We start from the raw sequence: 22,284 nt of genomic DNA on the forward strand, positions 1-22,284 counted from the left end.
GATTTCTCTCGCCTTTCAGAAGACGCTCTTCAGTAAGTCGGCAACAGCAGACTCTCAAACGAGTTTAAGTACTTCTTCCCTTCTATTTAGCATAGAAGGCTAGCCCTCAATAGTGTGTTTAACATTTCTCAGCTTATTGTTTGCTCATCATCCCAATGCATCAGCCATGTATTGAGATTTTTACGTTTGATCAACGTCCTGATAGCTGCGAATGGGACCCGAAGGCTGTAAATTCAAAATTATTATATTTTTGATATTTAACAACAAAGTTGTTTAATCAATAAAACACATAAAAAAATTATCTAAATCTAAATAAATATATAACCGCACATTCCGGCCTATAATGCAAAAAATGTAATAATTACTTATAATGCAAAAATAAGATAAGATAAAAATACTTATAATGCAAAAAAAATAAGTTCGAAATTTATACGCCGAATATAAAAATAACAGATTTTAAAATAAAGAAAAGATGAGTATACAAAAATTAGATTTCTACATGTACCTAAATGCTCTTTACATAAGAGAATTATAAACTTTAAGAACGTAAATAAATTTCATTATCAGACAACATTAAGTTCGTCATATTCATCTTCCGTTATACATTCAGTTACACACTGCACAAAAAAAAAAGGGGGGAATTAGTTTTATATCTCTCATCCTACTAAACCAACTGACGAAATTTAGCTTGCGTTTTTTCATGTCTCGAAAGTGCGACTTAAGATATACTATTTTAGATTTATGAATAGCGTTATTCTAACAAAAGTATTCTGACAAAAAATCATAATTTTCCTGATATGACATACCGACGTTTTTCCATACGTCCACTTGATTCTACGACTCAAAATTATGCCTGAGTGCCAAGTTTTGTAAAAATCCCAAGAGTAGTTTTTAAAAATTTCGTTCTGAATAATTTTGTTCCTCAGTATTAATTGAAAATTTGGTACATATTTATTAATACCTATTTTTTCTTACTTAGTTCCTTCTTTCTCAATTCGATATTCAAGTTCAATCCAAATAAAAGTCGCAGACATTTTCTGATTTATTTTTAAAATTTATATTTTTAGTAATTTTTATAAATTTTTCAAAAACATTTTTGAGTTATAACCTGTACAATTTTTACCATCACCTTAATGTAGATGTATTTCTAGGCATACCTGCAAATTTAGAGATTTTTTTAGTCAACATTTTCCAAGGTATACGTGAATTTATATATTGGAACGTTTTGAAGTTTGGCATATTTGTTATAAGCGATAATAATGCCAAAAGTGGTCTACGCATCCTTTTTTTTTTTTTTTTTTTCCTTCCTCTGCTCGTGAAAGGTAAATAGGTTACCATAAATTAAGAATTTCGCCAAGAGAATTATTCTTGGTGCGAACTGAGAAAAGTGCGCCAAGATAAGTTATTAAATTTCTCCGTAAGATTCTCATCAAATTTTGGAGAATATAATATTTAGGAATAAGTTGAGTCGGAGAATCAAAATATGGAAATAAATCAGTATGTCAGTTTAGGAATAGTCCGATTTTGTGTCAAAATACCTAAATGTACAAAATACCTAATATGTTAAAGCAATGTTATATATTATATAAATCTAATACATATATCCTAAGTCGCACTTTCGAGATATGGAAATAGCAAATTAAATTTCGTCAGTATAACGGGAGATATAAAACTGCTCCTTTTCCTCCAATCCTTCACTTTTTTTGGTCGTTGTTATTGTTCAGCGCGTACATCACCAAATTTTCTTTCGCTTTCATTATCGCTGTTACCCCCCTTAAATAAATAGTCGCCTTCCATGTAGATCGTTAGATATACTATTTTTTTAAAGAGTTTTGAATTAAGTTGGGATTAATTTCATTCCATACTTTTATTATCCATTCAAACACTATTTGTAGACTGGCATGACACATTTGGCCTCCTTTTGTAAATGTGTTTTCACCTCTTAACATCCACTGTCATTTTAAATTTTCCTTGAATGGTTTATTGATACACACATTTAAAGGCTGAACTAATGGCGCTAATGCCCGTGGAATAACTGCCACGTCTGTAATAAAATAGATTTTTTTCGAAAATTTCTACGCATTATCCATTAGGTGGGATCTGAGCATGTCCCAACTAGAAGACTTTCTGGATTCTTTGGGGCAAAAGGGCGCTTTTGCCATACATTTCTTACCCACAATTTCACACCGTTTTCGTCCATCCATCCTTTCTCGTGAACATCAACGAAAACAGCATTTGGGAGAGTATACTTCGGCATCGTCTTCCTTTTAAAAATAATCACTGTTTTTTTAATTTATACCGCCGGCTAAGCAGCAAAGCACTACGGTGAGATAAAATTTTTCGCGACCTGTTGTTTCAAAAGTAAACCGTTTTTATTTCTTCCATGGCATTTTTTAAAATTTTCTATCACAAAGTTAAGAATTACGCATATATGTAAATAATTATAGAGAAATTATACGTGAAATTGTAGTATTGTTTTCGCAAAATGAATGACTTTGCATTTGAAACCAGGACTGTGATTGTTTCGTTTGCAGGAAAAGTTTGAAAAGCTTGTTCGAAATCCTGGAAAAAAATTTTTGAATGAATCACTTCAAAAGCTATGAGCATCGCACATGTATCTTTCAGGTTCCCTTCTAAAGAAAAGGGTGCGCGTTACACGGAGAATTTACATAAAAATTAAAAAACAGAATTTGAAATTAAAAGTGCGGGTTATAAGCCCGAATATATGGTATGTATTTTTCAAGTTTTCGAAAGGAAGAGGCAAATGAACTTATAGTAGTGGTGAAAGGGGTGCATGGCGCACAAAATATTGCGACTCGCAGCTCTGTGTTACAGAGAAAAATGCAACGGGACCTATGAAAAAGACCATCCTTTTTAAAAGGGATCGATGTAAGAAAAAGGTCGGGGAAGTCCGGTTTAAATTAATAACAAAGAGAAAGGCCTACAGCAGAATTTGGGAACGCTCCCCCGGACTTATTTTCATGAACAGGAAGTAGAGGGTGATTTTGTCCATTTCACGCTCATCAGAATTTATTACAATAATAACTGTGGTTCCGGCTACATCAACATTTATGCCATGAAAGAGAAAAATCGATATGGAGCGCAAGTTAACGAAGGGTCTCTATCATTCCGACCAAGTGGAATTTCATCTCGCATTTGATTATTTTTCAAGCAGCGGCCTTGGCTTGGTTAGAGAGGACAAATACAGTTTTGTTTTTAGGTTTGTCGCGAAAGAAACTGGTTCCCAGAAGAGATTGTAATTACGTTACCGAATGAGACTACTGGATCACGTCATGTCGCTGTTGGAAATATATATTAAACGAAAAGGATTACGAAAACTTTCTATTAATAGAAACTTTCATTCCTCCTCAGGGGCATATTTTTCCTACAAGAATAATTATTTTTCATGAAAATTGTGCACCCATTCATAAAATTAAAGGTATCCACAAATGCACCTTTAAAGTCTCGTACTATAAAGAAATAGGCACCACGTTCGATGAGCTTTGATATACTGTACATCAGCGATCTTGGAATTTTGTTATTCCATGGAACTCTTAAAACTACACGGTTTCTTCGGAGAACCCAACCCCACTTTTAGAAAAATATATCTTAAATAATATTTAAAGTAGATCAATATGTTATAGATACTTCATGTAAAGATAAAGAAAAGTATTAAATTTTTTATTAAAAAATATAAATTTTATGTTAACATAAAATTTATGTAATTTACTTATTAATAGCATTAACTCTTTCATCAGTTATCACCTACCATTGTATTACCTTTAGTGACAGGGGTGTGCTTGCAGTTTTTTACACAAGCTATCCAAATCTTCAATTAAATAGGTTCTCCTGAATGCCATTAAAATGTTTATAGCCATGTGAGAAACTTTTGGGTATTTTGCATGAATATACAACAAAAAAGTTAAGACCTGCTTTTGCTTAAATTTAGAATTTAACGTGGTGTCTGTTGATATGTCGTAAGTTATTCCTTTTCCTTCATCCTCAATGTTTCTGATTTATCGTAGAACTCAAAAGGGTCATTTTATCCAGACATACTTAGTTTTTTCTTATGGGAAATATTCTCTTAAGTTTCCTTTTCACTTGAAAAAGGCGTTCCGTTGTGTAATTTTAAATGCTGTCGCCTGAATTCAATTGATTTTCCACTGGAAAACTGTTTAATTTTGCAATGTCGTTCTCTTCGATACATGATTACCACATGTTAAGTTTTAAAACTGATCTGTAACTAAATGTTTCTTTGTAATTCTTTAGTTAATAAACACTAATTAACTTTATCTTTTTATATCTTTTTTTATGAAATTTATTTGATTCCTTCCTACACAGTTCGAAATTTACGTTCATTCCAAATAAAATTCTTCTATTTTTTATAATTTATTTTTAAAATTTGTATTTTTAAATAACTTTTATAAATTTTTCGAAAACAATTTTGAATAATAACTTATTTGGCGCGTTTTGAAAGTTGGCATATTTGTTGAAAGCGATAATAACGAAAACGTGGTTTACGCACTTTGTTAAAATTATTTGAAAGTAGAAAAAATTAGACTTTTCCTACTCATCCACAATGCAAAAAGGTAGGAAGGATGAGACTTTTTTTCCGCTTTTGCACAAGGGAAGGGAAAGGAAAATAGGTTGCCATATATTAAGGAGTTTGCCAAGTGAATTATTCTTGGCTCAAATAGAAAAAAAATGCGCCAAATTATATTTTAAAATTTCTCCCTAAATTTCGCACCAAATTTTACAAAATTTAATATTTAGCCAGAATTTGAGTCGTAGACTCGAAATATGGAAAAAAATTGGTTTGTTATTTCAGAAAAAAGTCCCATTTTGAGTCAGAATACTTATATTACAACAAAGCTATATATAAATCTAATATATATCCTAAGGAGTGCTTTCGAGACATGAAAAACGCAATTTGAATTTCGTCAATCGGCCCAGTAGAAAACGGGAGATATAAAACTGTCCCCCCTTTTTCCCCTCCTCCGCAGCGTACATTACACATGAATACTTTGAGAGTCGTTACGCTTTTTGAACGTACAAAATCAACTGCGAACACTATACACCGTAAGGTTGTAAATATTGTTATGCTTTTCGAGCTGTGAATAACTAGCGATATTAACCACAACACAGAGGCAGGAACCAAAGTTCCTTTCTTATTCAAGATCTGGTTAATTTCATTTCTCAACCTAAATGAAGATTCCTTAATTCCAAACTTTGCTGTCATTATTGTCTGCTAATTTAAAATACGCATTACAAGGCCAATAACGATCCTCTCTTCACTGACACTCTGATCTTCACCTGACCAGCGCTTTTCCATAAATCTTAGTAAAATTGTAAATTCTACGTAAAAGGGAAAACGAAATGCGCACTTAAGAGTTTTAGTAGACTGCAGACATATTTCTTTTGCTAGACCCACTCTTTTAAAGAATTGCAATATAATCAATTTTGCATAATTAATGTCCGGATATTGAAGAAATGTTGTCCTTCATTATGTCTCTACTTGTAAGTTTATTTGTTACATGCTATGTCATTTCAAAAAAGGCTTCGAATATGAAAAATAAATACGAATCCTTGTGAATAACCTCACTTTCATAAATCTGGGGAACTTTAATTTTTTTTACTTTAAAATTTTTATTTCGTGTCTGTATATCCTGCATTTACTCCACTCGTCTTCTAATTACTGGAAAGGAAAAATTAAAAGTACGATGATAGATTTGGAATACTGAAGTTCATTCCTACATTTTGACCCAAATTGATTAATCGTCCGAGTAATAAAATTAAAAGAAAATATTAATTATATTTTTGTGACCAAAATAAATATCTTTTCCCCATATTCAAAAAACTCTATCACAGTAAACAACATACACCATCCGTAGATATATTTTTAAGTGTTTAAAAAACTCATTAGCTGAAAATTAACAAAAAAATATCGGAAACTCATTGATATGCTCCGAAAGCAAAGATATTTTCGAAGTGTCTAAAAAATCACAGAAAGCGCGCTATAAAAACGTTTATGAAAACGCAAAGACATCGCAAATACGTGAATTTCGCGAAAGATAAAATTATTTTAAAATTTTTGTTCTAAATTTTAGTTGTGATACATTAAAATAAATATTAAAGGATTAAGCGTGGATATTCATATACAATTTTGCAAAGAAACAAATATATAACTTCTTAGGAAACTTCTGCCTATTTTTCTGTTTTGGGTTGTAATCAGAGATTAAATTGCACCGGAGCCCTAAATAAAAGGGCGCCGGCACTTATTTTATGTAAGTAAACGAAAATTTTAGCAGATAAATTTTGTTTTTATAGTAAACATGCCTTAAAAATCAATTCTAACTTCTGAATACAGGCCTTTTTTTCCCTCGCACTCAATCACAGAGGTTGAGACTGCTGTCACTTGTACAGAGAAGTCTTATGTTTATTCTCACGTTGTATTCAGAAAACGTTTTTCAAGAAACGTATTCAGGGAAAATTTCTACTTGACGGCTAGAATTATATCGACAGAGCATCACGATCAGAAAGTCTTGAACTCTTGCCTCTTCATTTTCAAAGCTACATTTTTCCGTTAAATTTCTTTCCATCATACTGTTTCTAGAATTCTCACTATTCTTTCTTAGTGAAGCTTTACCTTTTTTCCTTGGTGTGCTGCCCCCCCCAAAAAAAAAAAAAAAAAAAAAAAAAAAGAGTGGTATTTGGCATCCGTATGGAATAGAACATTATACGTATAATCAGGGCTTCAGTTCAGACGGAGATCGGCTGAGCTGCTTCTTAGCATCTAATTCTAGCCGATGCGCCAAATAAGACAAGGTCCGATACTTTTTTTTTTTCTATTTAACTATTTAAAATTAATTTAATAATTTGTTAGAGTTCTGTTTATGTGTTTACCTTTTTTTAATTTAAATTTATTATTTTTATTTGATTTAATTAATTAATTGTTAAATTAAATAATTATTAATTTAAATTTATTATTTAATGATTTTAATTTAGCTATTTTACTTAGTTATTATTTTTTTTCTTTCCTCCTTCACAGTCTTCCACGAGGCTCCGGCACTTCTAATTTTAGAATTAAGCCCTGGTTGTAATATCGGTAAGTCAAAATAATTTTCTGTAAAGAAGACGTGTGACTAAGAAATTCTTTGGAAAGGTAGAAAATTAATAATTACTCCAATATTTGACTAGAAATCAAAATCATAGAAAAGGTAAGTCATAGTTTGAAAATTAACCAAGAATACAACAAAATACATGTATAAATTACTTTGCCAATGAGTTATGAACATTTCCTTAGAGAAGAATACAACCATAGTCTTAGGAATAGTAAAACTAGCAATGAAAATTTCAGTTTAACCTTTAATATTTTATTAAAAAACACAGCAAAGACGTTTGTGTAATAGTAAAATATTGCTTGAAATTAAGCCGACAGAAGAATAAACGCATGGCATTTCTTTAAATATTCACATGATATATAATAAAAATTAAAACATGTCCCAGGTCTATGAATGCAATACAAGGCGTTAAGTAATTAAAATTTTTTATACTGAGTATTTGTCACGTACAACATGCATTGGAAAAGCGAAAATTAGTAATATGTTAGCATCGGACAAAGAATCAAAGAGAACTATTTATACAAAACAACGATTCTTATTCTCCTAGTAATTTAAATCAAATTTGACGCTTCGTATGAAGATGAGATATTGATATTTTCTGAGATATTATTCTAATGAAATTAATATAAAATTTTTCTTAAAGTCTATGTTAATGCAAGTCAGTGATCGTGGTGACTTAGAGAAAAGATTCAAGTCCATACGACCTCGGTTAAAAATCTGTGTTACCAATTTGTGAATACATCAGTGTCAAAGAAAATTTATCTATTATAGTAGTATATTAAGATTATATTTTATTCCGATTGGATGCTTGGGTCCCCTAATCCCCAGTCGCTCTTTAAAAGGGGGAGTATATAAGGTATTTCTCCCACCTTCTTTGCATGCCTTCGTGGTGTAACGGCTAGCACAGTAGGCGCGTATTCGAGAGCTCCATGGTTCGAGTCCAAGCGAGGGCATTTCTCATTTTTCATATCACCTGCTTCCAAATAACCTAATGACTACAACGTGATTACAAGATGTGATGGCACTTCCAGTGGCCGGTCATGGCCGCTCACTACTTGTATGACCACGACCAACTGATTGTGAAAATAAAGACGGGGATCGGGGTGGGTATATTATATATATGTACTTTTGATACTGCCAATTGCAATAAAAAAGGGAAGCGCAAAACTGGATATTATAGAAGTCCCAGATACAAAATTTCAACGTTCTACAGATAATTGTTTTTGAGAGAGATACAAACGAACGCGCATACGTAGAGAAGTCATAAAAAATTAATTTTGAATCCATTTACAATGCGTTTTGAAATAAAGAGTCTTTTACTCTGTCCACGTGTACATACGTAACGCAAAAAATAGTCAAAATGGATTCATGAACGGTCAAAATGGATATTTCCATTGAAATCTCATAAACGAAATTACTCCTTTCACTTCGTACAGAGAAGTAATAATACTGAAAATCCAATCAAAACTTCATCAAACCATTCAAATTCCTCATATCACACTGGCACACAAACTTGTCGAGGATGTTCTCAAAGTCACTTATTTAATTCTTATAACTTCAAAAAATTAAATAATCGTCTCTATGTATGAGAATTCATTACTCTTTATTATTCAGGTACCATTTCAAAAAATTTACGTTATAAGCTGCATTACTGTAATCACTAAAAGCGCGTGACTCAAACGGTAAACCCTTTAGACAATGTTAAATATACCAAGCGGTAATAGGAAAGTTATCCGTTGAATTCCACAAGAAATTTCCCTCAAACGACATTATTATTTGTCTGTTTTAAGTCCATTAATAAACAATGAATAATCTGTATGTATGTATGTTCGTCACGGAAAAAATGGTAGCAGCTAAAAGCCACCCAATTTTGAAACCGCGTAGTCCTCCATTTGTACATATGCATCTCAATGTCCGAATTTCGAATCTGCTTTTGATCTATTTCATAAGCGAATTTACGGAACTAAGATCGAGCGATTTAAAAGAAATATGGTGCCAAGCGTAAGATAATTGTCTTTTCAATTTAATTAACAAACTTTGTGATTAAAAAAAAATATGTTACCACTCTAAGAAAATTAAATATTTTTATCTTCCACCCGCCAGTGTGCTAACGTTCGGCAAAGCACATGCTTTCGAATTTAATCCGTTTGCTACAGATTAAGAAACTAAGTCATTTAAAAACAATTAACGAAGTTTTATATTATGAATTGCCAGCTGGGCTTACTAGAACTAAAATCATTATATACTTTTTATTTAGCATAATAATTATTTTAGGCGGCTGGCCGCGAATGCAACTAGTGAAATTAAAAAATTTAGTTGCACCGTAGCTCTTTTCAGACCTTGTTCTTCTAACTGCGTTTTCCTGAAGTGGCAAGCATAAAAAGTAGGAATGAAAATTCTGAGCCAAACTGTTAAAGAAAAAAAAAAAAAAAAAAAAAAAAAAAACTCTTATCGATCTTTTAACGCGTATAAAACTGAACTGACGTAGATATAATAAAGAAACAGGTTAATTATTTAAACACCTTTTACCTTCAAACAAACAGACAAGTGAATAAAAGAAAGGACACAGTCACTCGACGACACGGCTTCTTCTCTACGGGTCCGCAAATTGTCTTCGCTGCTTTCATTTACAGCAGAATACCAAGAATGCGAGGACTACAGTTTTAAGGACGCAACTGCAAATCAGAAATCAAATAGCCTATGACATGATTAAGACAGAGACAATGAAATTGAGCAATGTGATAACGAATATCAGGAATGCTGATAGATGATATGAAATAGATTTCAGAAGAAATGTAAAGTATGATGAAAACGAAAATATCGAAACTAAATGCGATCACGTTTCTCCACGGCTACCTTTATAACAACCGAACGAAAACTTTTAAAAGATTAGAAAAAATATCCTTCAGAATAACGATGGAATGTAATTTAATATAAATATAATTAAAATATATAACTACATATTTTCATAGCAATCTAACTATGAAAAAAGGTTATTTTTAGTGGACTGTCTACAAGCGTTACACAAAAATTTCATTTATGAACTGTGTCTAATTTTTCTGGAAATTATTTGACCTACGTAATGTGCTTGGATTTGTTTACGAAAGCCGCTGGCAAATATTTTCCGTCGTAAGCATTTTCTGTAAAACAAAGATAAATCTTCGAGCTGAAGAAGACATACCTGCGTCTGATCATTTTCGAAATCAACATTATTATTAAATATCTGCGCCAAACTAAACAAAAGAATGCTATTTTGCCTAATTTTAAATGACTGAAATAAAAACCAAGCAGCTTGCTTGCTCAGTTATTCCTTTACTAAGAATTAAAAAGTAATAACATTAAAATACTGATCAAAAGCAAAATTTTATCCACCATCTTAAGGAAATCAAAGCATGCATTCACCAAACAGGACTTAACATAAGGCGAATGTATGACTACAAACTGGCGCCTAAACCCTCATATTACCGAAATTTTATATAACACCATAATGACAATGATTTACGGCCCCGCCATTTGAGCGATACCTGTATTATGTTATGTAGAAGTGAAGTGGGCTACCTAATAATTTACGCTAACTAAGTAGGTACTATCCCCACACACTAACTAGAAAACCAACAATATTTTTCGAGTCGTGATGAAATTGTCACTACTGACAAAACTACAAGTTCTGCCACCGCCGGCGGCACTCCTACCTTTCAGCGTTAAATTATCTCAAGTCATATGTATTACATTGCATGATATACACTGCGATATACATAGTTGTACAGGTGCATGTTTGAAGATGTTATCTATTGTAATGGGTACAGGCATCATATTTCAAGACACTATATACTGCAGTAGATACAAGCGTACTGTTCCCACATTACAAATCATTTTTGCAAACATGATCTGTTTATATCAGTGTTTACTATCAGAATTAAGTTAGAACTATAAAATTGTTTACAAAGCTTTACATTTAAATATTGTTATACAGTTTTGCTGATACTTTAGCATCTCAATTTTGACGATTAATTATGCGCTGTTACGTGTGTTTTATGATAACTGATTTGCAAAAATTACATTATACCTAGCAGTAGACTGTTATTCACATGTAAAGATAGATCACGATATATTATATTGTGGTGGTTAGAAGCAACTTGTTTCTAGCTTAGAGATCATGCTTACAATCATGACTTGTTTACATCACTATTTACAATCAGCAGTCAAAATTTAAAAGGAATATATAATACTAATAAAAAGGACATATATAAAAGGACATACACGCTTGAAAAAAAAAAAAAAATAGCTATCTGCATACTTATGCATACTTACGTTCTTTTAGATATTTCTGCATACTGATACACTGTCAACTTATTTTTTTCAGTTCATTATATGCAATTTCGTGTCTTTTTACAATAATTAGTTTACAATAGTTACATCTTTTGATATATTACATTGTTAATACTTTACTAACTCAATTTTAACAATTTATTATATGTATTGGCTTTTGAGGTAATGTTACCTTATGTTACATAGAATTGTAGGGGCCATCTATTATTTACCCTAAGTAAATACGTAGTAGTCCCTTACCCTACTTGTGAGTGTCCTATGTTAGGCTTCATATGGTTTGCGGTGCCTGTAAAGGTACGCGTACATTCATTTCTTTGAAGGCTAATTTTTACTACATAGCTCTTAACTTCTAATAGCCAAACAGTCAATAACCTTCGTAATTTTATCCGTCAAGTGCTTATTCTTGCCAACATATCTTAGAAATGGGATTAAATCTTCTTCTGAATTCGGCTTCTTCAGATGAAGGAAATCTGCAAACGGAAAGCAAAATAGATAATGTCCGGGAGACCCTTTTCACCACGTGCACAGCAGTTTAATGAGGAGAGATTTCTTGCATAGAGGTACGTGGGAAAGAGGCCGTGCCTCATGATAAACCACGTGATATGTCTGGAGAGATGGATGAGGGAGAGTCAACTTTGGGGAAGAGGTTATAAATTATTCTCCCTGTATTTGCAGCATCCCACCATTGTAGCTACAATTATTTAGTTCCAGGTGAAAAGCTGGCCAGGGGATGCTTATTTTCATGGCATTGATTCCCTGTGCTGCCTCCTTGCCTATGTCAGCCCCTTCGTTTCCCTTGTGGCCAACATGAGGTTTAATCGAGATTATAAAGAAACTAGAAAGCACGGCGGTCATACGAAAGGACCGCCGATATTATAAATTGTAATTAAAATTATTTGTGCAAAGGTGTTTGCTAATAAAACTGAATTACTTAGGAGAGGCGGCGAAGACGCCCCTTTGCTTACTGCCCCACGGGTTTTCCCCCTTCTACTTGCTTAATTGCTTAAAGTAGAGTGCAGTGAAGGAAAACACTGGCGGTACATTTCTTAAGAGCCACCGCTAGCTCAATCAATACTGGTGATTTAAATAATGAAATGTTAATTCACATGTCAAAGATCTCTTTGTACACAACATTTCTTGTGTAGATCTTTCCATCATTTTTAAGCTCGCCTTGCAGAGGACCATCCATTATTTTTAATTTTACGTCCGTTCTTTCATGAACTCTTGAACAGGCAACATAAAGTTGACCGTGTCCAAATGCAGGCTCAGATAAAAAAAATACCATTACGCTTAAGCGTTTGGCCCTGAGACTTACAGATGGTCATAGCAAAGGCAAGTTTTACAGGAAATTGTCTACGTCTCAATTGAAACGGCAACCCTGTGCCGTGGCAACTTCACCCCATTGGCTAGTACAGTTACGCAAGCAACCAATAAACTATCGGTGACAAACATACACTTAAGCCGCATATACATATATATATGGTGTGAAGTAACATCATATTGCAGCGGCAGCGCCAAACAGGCGATACGGACTTAAAAACTGTACAGAAAAGCGCCAATTGGCGAAACAGTAAACCCGTTTGGCAAACCTACAGGCTGACGGGGAGAGAAGAATTTTCCCCGGCAGTCAAGTGGAACTACTTCACAAATGTGTGCGTCTCTGTTTCGCCGAGATATGTGAACTTGTGTACTCGCATCTGTACTGTGCTCTGAATTTCTTAAGCCGTAATAATGTACCCGGCAACTGTTACTTTTCCTTATTAAATTTGATTATTAATTGTAACATGTCTATCTTAACTAAGATTTCGGCTTTCCTAGTTAATGTTAGGGATATTTTCGTATGCACGTGTTACTCACACGTACATCAATATCCTCCGAAACGGCTGGCTCCCGGGCTTAGCGAAGCACACCGTTGGATTCCGCAGGTCCGTGGCACGCCATTTTGACCATTCGCGTCTTGTTGGGAATTCAATTAGCCGAGATATTAATTAAAAACGAATTTTCCCCTACTTTTCACTTTCTTTCTTGGATTTTCTCTATTAGAGGGATTTGGCTACGTGCCAAATTCTTTTTTCTCGAATATCTACGGAACAGCGCTGAGTTGAAATTCGAGACGCGTATCCTGGAATTCCAAAAAATTCTCCGAATCCATCGATATCATTCTCATCTTCGTAGGACTTTAATCGACCAAGATATTAATTAAAAACTGCGGAAACGTTAATTTCCGCGCTCATTTTTCCGAGTGGCAACAATAAACTATCGGCGACACACAATTTAGCCGCTTAAAGAAATCTGGCGCTCAGGCATTGGAGGCCTTCCTAAGTATTTCCTGAGCTAATGAGAATTCATTACTTGTATTCGCGAGTGCATGTATTGCCGAGAGACAATCTGTACAGATGTAAGTCCTTGGAAAATGATGATATATGCTTTCGTTGACTGCCTGCAGAATTGCGAATATTTCCGACTGAAAAACGCTATTCTCTTTGTCAAGTTGGAACTTGAAGTCTTTTGCGTCATGATTATTGAAATAGATTTTTATAGCGCGTCCTTTTCCGTTGTTTAAGCCAGAACTATCAGTGTAGATCAGCGATACCTATGATTAAATGCCAAAAGAGAACTTTAACTTCAATTCGGACAGTTTGCTTTATGCATAACGCGTGGATTGCGTATAATTTAAAATGCTGCGCTCGACATCTTTGCTGGAACAACCGCTCTAGATCTACAAACAATACATGAAGCTATATATAGAATATTGCTTTAATGACCATCTTTATAAAAGTGATGAATACGAATGACGTCCCCTTCCCTACAGCAGACATCCTGCTGTCCCACATACAAGGATAAAATTTCAACAAGAAACAAGAGTCCATCAACAACAATATCACAGCATTCACGAACGGATCGACAAACCAGAACAGATCGACAAGTTACAAAAGAACTTCAACAATTGTATAAAATGGCAAGATACCTAAAAACCATTTATCAAGTAGGATACCTTCGGCAATAAAAGCAGCACTGAAAACAGAAGATAACCTGAGAATTCCCCACATCATAATGAAATCAGATACTCAGGCGGCAATACTGTCACTTCGTGTCCCTCTCAAAAACTGAAAAACTGCGTTCAAAATTAATCAATATTAAAAAAACATACAAAATATAAAAAATACACTCGATAAAAGGCCATAGCAGGCCGATATTTCAGATGTATTTGCAAAAAGAAGCAGCAGACACAAAAGCAAACTGGAGAACTCTTTGATGCGCCGTTTCCCCGAGACTCACCCGAAGAATATACTACATATGCACACATAAAAGATCTGGGACGAAGCGACAACGGGTCGTCTCATACACACGAATTTTTTCCAAAAGTGGATAGTAAAATTTAAAATCAGAAATACACATGGTTTCCTAACGCAATAATTGTCGGGCCACAAGAAATATCTCGCAGCTGAAAATAAGGAAAATAATTTCAATAAAAATGAAATACACTATTTGATCGTTTATAATCATGAATGCAAAGCACATACTTGTTACTTCGCTCCCTACTAGATGTTTAAAACTGACAGAAGTGATCATCCGATCTTTATGACTTTATTTATGTACTAATGTAAATGTCAGTTTTTTTAGAAAACGCATTCACTAATCAGATAACCGTCGCATCCTTTGCTTTCGAAACGGATTACTGGCCTTTAAGAGTGCATGCTGTGCATTCAAATAGCATTCATCGCATTTAAATTCTAATTTAAAACTAAAAAATCCCTGCAATTTTTTTACTTTTAAACTTTCCAAGTCAAAACCAGTACTCAAATGAAAAATAAAGTCGTGTGTCAGCAGATTTTCGACATACCTTGGACAAGGATATCGAAATAACACGTTTCTGTTATCCAATGCAAAATCAGGAATCGCAGCATCAACTTCATGACTACAAAAGATATAATCTAAAAAGACGAAAATTTAAAGCATCTGAGATTTTTAATATATTCTGCTTATTTAATCGATCATGGCAAAATACGAGAAGGCTGTTTGCCAAGAGGAAAAAATACCTTTGTCGAGGACATTTCAAATGCTTTTCGAGACCAGCAGATATAATTTAAACCAGGGGTTTTCAACCGAGTGGTACGCGCACCACTGGCGGTACGCAAGAGAAAAATAGGTGGTACGCAAAGAAGCAAAGTATTTTTAACTATTAAATTCAAAAATTAAAACCCCAACATCCTGATTGAATTTTTTCTCTAACACTCGTAAATTTATACGATCTGAGCTTTGTTCAAGAGTGGTGGGGGTAGCAGTACTTTGTAGTGATGGTACTAAAGGTTTTCAGTTTTTATTTAGATGGTATGCATTAGTCAAAACGTTGAGAACCGCTGATTTAAACTATTCGATTAGAAGGCAAGAAAATTTTCCGCCTACGCCGTATCTTCCGCCTTTTACTTCCTTGGACACACTAAAGGAAGTAAAAAGGGGGAAATTTCGATTCTCAGTTTTCGGTTCTCAGATTTCAACTGAAATATCCATCTGGATCATTCACGAATCTACTTTGACTGTCTTTTTGCATGAAGTCCGCAGTGGATTTTAAAAATTGGATTAAAAATGGATTTTTTCGTGACGTTTGTACGTACATATGTATCTCGCATAACTCAAAAACGATTAGCCGTAGAACGTTCAAATTTTGTATATGGGACTGCTATAATATCTACTTGTGCAACTCCCTTTTTTTTTTAAATCAGCATTGCTAAAAGTGTGTGTGTGTGTATCCTTACTTTTAGCCTTTATTCTCGCACGCGTTGGTCGCAGACATATACTTCAAGTTACAGACAAGTTTTAAAGGACAAAAATATTCATGTTTCGGCAACTAAAATTTTGAAATAATAATTAATATTATTATTATTATAGCCAAATAACGGAAGCTACCAATAACTTTCAATGCGGTCTTCCAGTTTCTATACATACATTCCGGAAAGTTTATAATCGTTACGAAATGTTAAAATAGAAAAAGTTTTCCAGAAGAAAAGAAAACAGATACACATCATTCACACATCTACTCCAGCAAGTACCTCTATGCGTTGATAATATACATTATTTCCGTAGAATAAAGCAGCATTTTACAGTAAGGCTTAAGATCTCTTGGAAATTCGATTTTCGTTTTATCTCTAACACCAGCAGCCAGGCCACAGGTTTCAACGAAGTGAACATTATCACCTCTTACTCTACATAGCCGACAAAGATTGTTTTCCTGCAAGGCAAATCTATTCGAGTACATTTGAAAACGTCCATGTCTCCGTCAAAACCTTATTCAGATCTATATCAGTATAGCACTTTCTTCCTTTATAAATCTGTATAGTTATACATATAATTTTTCTTTTTCTCCTAGTATTCCCAATTATTTTTCCATTTTTCAAATATACTATTATATTAAATTCCAATAGTCTTTTCTCTAGAGCCCTGCAGTTTAATTTCTTTACGTCATATGGTGTCCACATCAGATTTTTTTAATTATTTCTATCGTTAGATAATCGAGAAGGGGAAATTGTGCGAATAATTCAATTTCCGAAAGACGCGTTAAAATAAGAACATAACAAATGAAAAATAGTTTCGGATATATTACCGTGACTAACACAATATTATATAATTGAAAGAAAGCTACATTCCCATAAGAACACACAGTAATATTAATATTATAGTATCTAATAAGAGACCTTCAGTTCTACTTCCTCGTATCTTGAATCTCGTCTGCTCTTAGTATCCACAATTATCTGGTATTTTTCATTTTTCTCCCTCCTTTCTGCATGCCTTCGAAGTGTAACGGTAGCACATTCGACGCATATTCGACTGGTCTAGATTCGAATCCCGGCGAGGCATTGCTCATTTTTCACATCTCCTGCTTAAAGTAACATAAAGTCTCTCATGGCGCCCGAACTAAAATGTGGGGGATGGTGATTCTTCACCACCAGGATTTAGCGACTGGGTCCCCTAATCCCAGTCACCCTTTAAAAGGAGGAGTATTTTCTCCTTCCTTTTTGCATGCCTTTGCGGTGTAACGGTAGCACAGTCGCCGCGTATTCGAGAGGTCCAGGTTCGGGTCCCGGTGTGGGCACTGTTTATTTTTCATGTCTCTTGCTTCAAAATAGGCCCACCAGCGGCTGCGCGGTAAAGTCGCTGAACACTGGTAGTTCGGTCCGAGGTTCGAATCCCGCGAACGGGCTGGCTGCATGGGTGTTTTCGTGGTTTTCCCCATGTGTAACGTGTATACGAGCCAGTTTCCCTTAGAAAGTCCTCCACGAAGGCATCCCTCCCCTTAGGCGGATAGCCCTAGTGTGCTTTGCCATAATTAAATACACCACACCACCACTTGCTTTCAAATAACCTAATGACTCTACAACTCCTAGGTATCAAACAATTCAAGGCTGCGGGAATTGCAGTCTTATCGTCTGCTGTAGCTTGCAAGTTTCCGCCATGGTGACCGTTGTCATCGTCTTTGCCACCGTTCATTCTGTCTTCCCATATGCAATGATCTTCATCACCATCAAGAGAATAGGATATCCAAGTTTTCTTGACGGTCTTCACTACAACTGCTCCAGCAATCAGATCCCACGCAATCAAAATCCACGAGTAAATCAATTAATAAAACGAAAACAACAACGTAGACGAATTCAATTTAAATTTTGATCAGATCATTTTCAGAATGCCTTAAGGAAGGGCAAAATTACGGGAATACTTTAAAAAAAATTTAAGAATATTGGGCTAAAAGAAGTTAAGGGAAAAAACACGCTCGGAATTTCATTTTTATCTCATAATTTCTTGTAACAAACCTATTTACAGTACCCGACACTGAAAATAGAACACGAAGAAGGAATGACCAGAAAGTGATAAAATTCGGCAAATAGAGAAAGACAACAACGAACTTTATTTTATTATTTGAACTATATTTAGTTATCTATATGTTGTAACTAAATATAGTTACAACATATAGGTTAGTATATTACATATAGGTTAGTATATAACAACATATAGGTTTAGTTATCTTTACGTTGGAATTATATGCATAATACAGAGCGAGTATGTGGTCGGGCGTTATCCTGATGATAAAGGGCATTAGGCACTCCCTGAATGTAGGGGAGTGTCACCGACCGCAGCACATCATCCACGTATCGTTGGGCCGCCATAGTGTCATGAATACGAACTACAGGCGACCTGGAATCGTACGCAGTTGCGCCCCAAATCATGATACCGCGTTATCGAGCGGTACGGCGTTACACAATTGTTGCCGGATTGGACCTTAGTGTGCCATTCCGTCGTCCACATCGCTCGAGTTCGGCACCACCGCAGACGTTGACGTCTATGATGTGGGATCAATGGCAGTCTTCTTAACGGAAGCCACGATTGCAGGCCACTAGCCACCAATGGATGGCAAATGGTTCTGGTCGATATAGGAACATCCAGGGTGCCTTGAACATGCTGGAGAATGAAGGTAGAAGTGGCTTGCGTGTGCCCACCGCTTGTCGGCGTATGCTTCGATCCATGCGTGCTCTGTCTGCTCCGGTACCCCTCGAACTTGTCACATTTCCTAATTCCAACCATCATCGCCACAGCCGTTGCACTCTGGGCGCGTTCCGGTGTGTGTAAGCTGGGATTTGCAGTAGGACCAACCTGCCTTTCTCAGTCCGATCAACATGCCCCTCGCAAAATTGTCTGTCTGCTGGAACTGCCTTTGTTGACGGCGGCCTGGCATTCTCTGCTATTACACGCGTCCTCTAAGACAAGAATAAATTTCATACTATGATTTTCCTAGCAGAAATAACGGCACGAGAATTGAACATTCTGCAGGTTCCTTTCCTTATATCTTCTTCAACATGCGCCAGACAGCTGCGCATTTCACATCATTCGCATAATTAGGTGACGTGCGTCTAACTCCAAATTTGCATAATTTTTGGGTCACTCCTTCTTGGTGTTACATTTTTCAATGTCGGGTAGTGTACCTAAGGTAAGCCTGCATTACCTCTTTGATCCCTGTGAGAGATACCTCGATAGTATGGCCTGAAAATCTTTACGTTTCTGTCATAAGTCTCTGCGAGGTCATAGGTAACGAATGCAGAGACATTCAAAGAGGCCTTCGACGTTGCGAATTTTTTTTTTTTTTTTTTTCTAGCTTATCTTTTGAACTAAAGATTCTCAGTTTTCATTTTTTTAAGGAATACGTCCACGGTCCGTGTACCAATTATAAATCTTCCAAACTAGCGTTTCTCAAAATTTCTTCAAGTGGAAACTACTTTTATGAATTACAGAATGCTCTGCGAACTAAATGGTTCCTGTCTCATTCGAAAGCAAATTTTTAGCACATGTTACAAGGAGTATATTTATATTTGAAAACAACAGTCACTTCGAATTCAATTAATTTTGTAATAGTATTAAGTTACCAAGCGAAAATTTATATTTATTTTTAAAAACACAAGGCATTTAGTATTGGGTAAGCTTTGCCTTATTATTAAGTAAAAATCTGCAATTTTATACCATGAATGATAAAAGCGTGGGCGTCTAAAGAAGGACACTTAATAATCGAATTGCATTGTCAGAAGTATAGGCTATTACCTGCACTCGACTAACACCAGAACATTCAGAGAAAGTCAATCCAAGTGTTTCATAAACGCGTTCTGAATCATATTACAGTTCTAAAACGGACAATAGCACGTCCGATAAAAATATTAGTAGTACTCTCGTGTAACGTGCAAAGGAATGTAACGTGTACGACGTTCTACCAGATCGTTCTGAATGAATATGCACTATATAATTTTTAAGTAATTGTTTTATACTATTTTTGGTAATAAATACCTTTTTATGACATTTTATACAAATAAAACTAATTTTACGATAAATATTTAATATATATGGTTTCTATAACGAATAAATACCACAGCAGAATAAAAATCATCGACTAAGGTTGTTCAAGGTGGTTGCCTGAAAGCTAAGTTAATGCTTCTAAATGCAACGTGAGCAATATGTACTTTATAGCACATGCTGGAAATGTTTAGAAAAGTATTACTGACGTACGTTGAAATGTAAATCCTAAAACACGGTTGCAACACATGCCACTTTAACAGGTCACGTACAACCTACTTCAGAGTACACTCAGACAGTGTTCCGAAAAGTTGTAGTGCCGCACGTTGAAATGTACATCCTAATAACACGGTTGTAACACACACCACTTTAGCACGTCACGTAAAACGTAATTTATAGCATCTGCAGGGAATATTTCGAAAAAAGCACCAATGTTCTACGCTGAAATGGACGTTCTAAGAATACGCATTATAGAACATCGAGCAGAACTTCTTTAATTGCACATAACACCGCCAGAGAATGAACGTTAAGTAACATTGTTATTACACCTAGTTTCTGAAACTGAATATTCAAAGTCATTTCTTCATTCTCTGAATAACGTGGTTATTTTTCTTTATTACGTCATTTTCTTATAATTTATTCTTTGCGATTCAATAATGACTAAAAACTAATAATGTATAAGTCATATTGAAAAATCACCTGATTCATCATCGACAATGTGTACCCGAGACTAAAAAACAGAAAATAAAATACAATTAAAAAAAAAAAAAGGTTTTCATGCAATAAACTTTTATTTAAAATGGATATGATAATGATTGCAGTAAAAAGAGAAAAATGATTTATCATACAATTTCATGAAAATAATAGACTGAATAATGCTTTTTACAGAATTCATCTACATTTTTATACTGTGAATCATAAAAGCGCGAGGCGCTTAAATAATGAAATCTATTAATTTAATTGCACTGTCAAATGTATTATAAACAATACGTTTTTAAGTTTTCTATTATTTGAATTGCATTTTCAAATTTATAAGGCATTATTATTTTTTAATTTATCAAGGGCGCCAGACGCTTTTATGATTCATGATATAAAATTGTAGATGAATTTAGTAAACAGAATTATTTCATTTCTTTCCCCTATTACGCAATATGATGTACTAGAAAAGCAGCAACCTTAGGCAACTGTTTGACTAAAATCTACGCAAAACGCAAGGTTGTTTTGCTAATTTTATATTATACTTTGGGATGTTTCTCGTCTATTTTAAAACGCGAAAGATTATTCCCTCCCCTTTTTTTGGTAAACTAATTCTGTGATATTTAAATAAAAACTTTTACGTATTTATTCCTTGTTGAAGTAACTGCACTTCAGACGACTAGAGTCATCTGGATGTCCCAGTGAAAGATCCTCAAGCCAATTTTAGAATTATAACACGATAGCGAGACATCCAGAGCAGGAAGGATCATGACCGATCCTAACGCATTTAGTATCCAAGTCAAAACGAGGACACGGGGTTTCTGCTTATTACAAGAACAGGAAACGCAATCTACTTCTGTTTCCTCTATCAAATGACACGAAAAAAAAAAAAAAAAAGAAAAAGAGTACAGTTCTGATTTAGGAAGAATTTAAAAAGACGGTGACAGAAAATTAAAGATTACTCAAAAATATACTTAAAATTTTCATTCGCTTTTTTAAGGACAGGAGTGAAAAACGCTCAGCTCTTCGACTGGCCCACATGTGAGTCTAGAGTAGTCTCTCCATAACATGACTCTTATATCTGAACTACAACAAGATGTTAAACATTTGCCCATTACTTTGAATTATATTCTTAAATTCTACTGAAGTAAATACAGTCGACTCCGCTTAATGTAATCGCGGTTAATGTTATCAATCAGATATTATTTGCCGAAGCCCCGCCACGGACAGGTTCTCACCCACGGAAGATTCCGCCACGGTGGGGGTAGATGAATTTCGTAGCTACTGGAAGAAATATTGTTAGCCTGTT

The 22,284-nt window shown here is 34.6% G+C and overlaps 1 protein-coding gene across 7 annotated transcripts in view; it reads right to left on the bottom strand.

The window, feature by feature from the left end:
- Positions 1-22,284, bottom strand: part of LOC118185025 (uncharacterized) — a 221,106-nt gene that overhangs the window by 90,874 nt on the left and 107,948 nt on the right. Inside the window, exon 1 of one of the 7 annotated variants that reach the window (XM_035354802.2) lies at positions 9,651-9,793. The exons of the other annotated variants lie outside the window; for them this stretch is intronic. The gene's annotated coding sequence lies outside the window, so the exon portion shown is untranslated. Of the gene's footprint in view, positions 1-9,650; positions 9,794-22,284 lie in introns of those variants that run through there. 7 annotated transcript variants of the gene reach the window in all.

This window comes from Stegodyphus dumicola, chromosome 9 (assembly GCF_044657685.1).
Source record: "Stegodyphus dumicola isolate Sdum_Otavi_A_Nest chromosome 9, ASM4465768v1".
Taxonomy (NCBI): Eukaryota; Metazoa; Arthropoda; class Arachnida; order Araneae; family Eresidae; genus Stegodyphus; species Stegodyphus dumicola.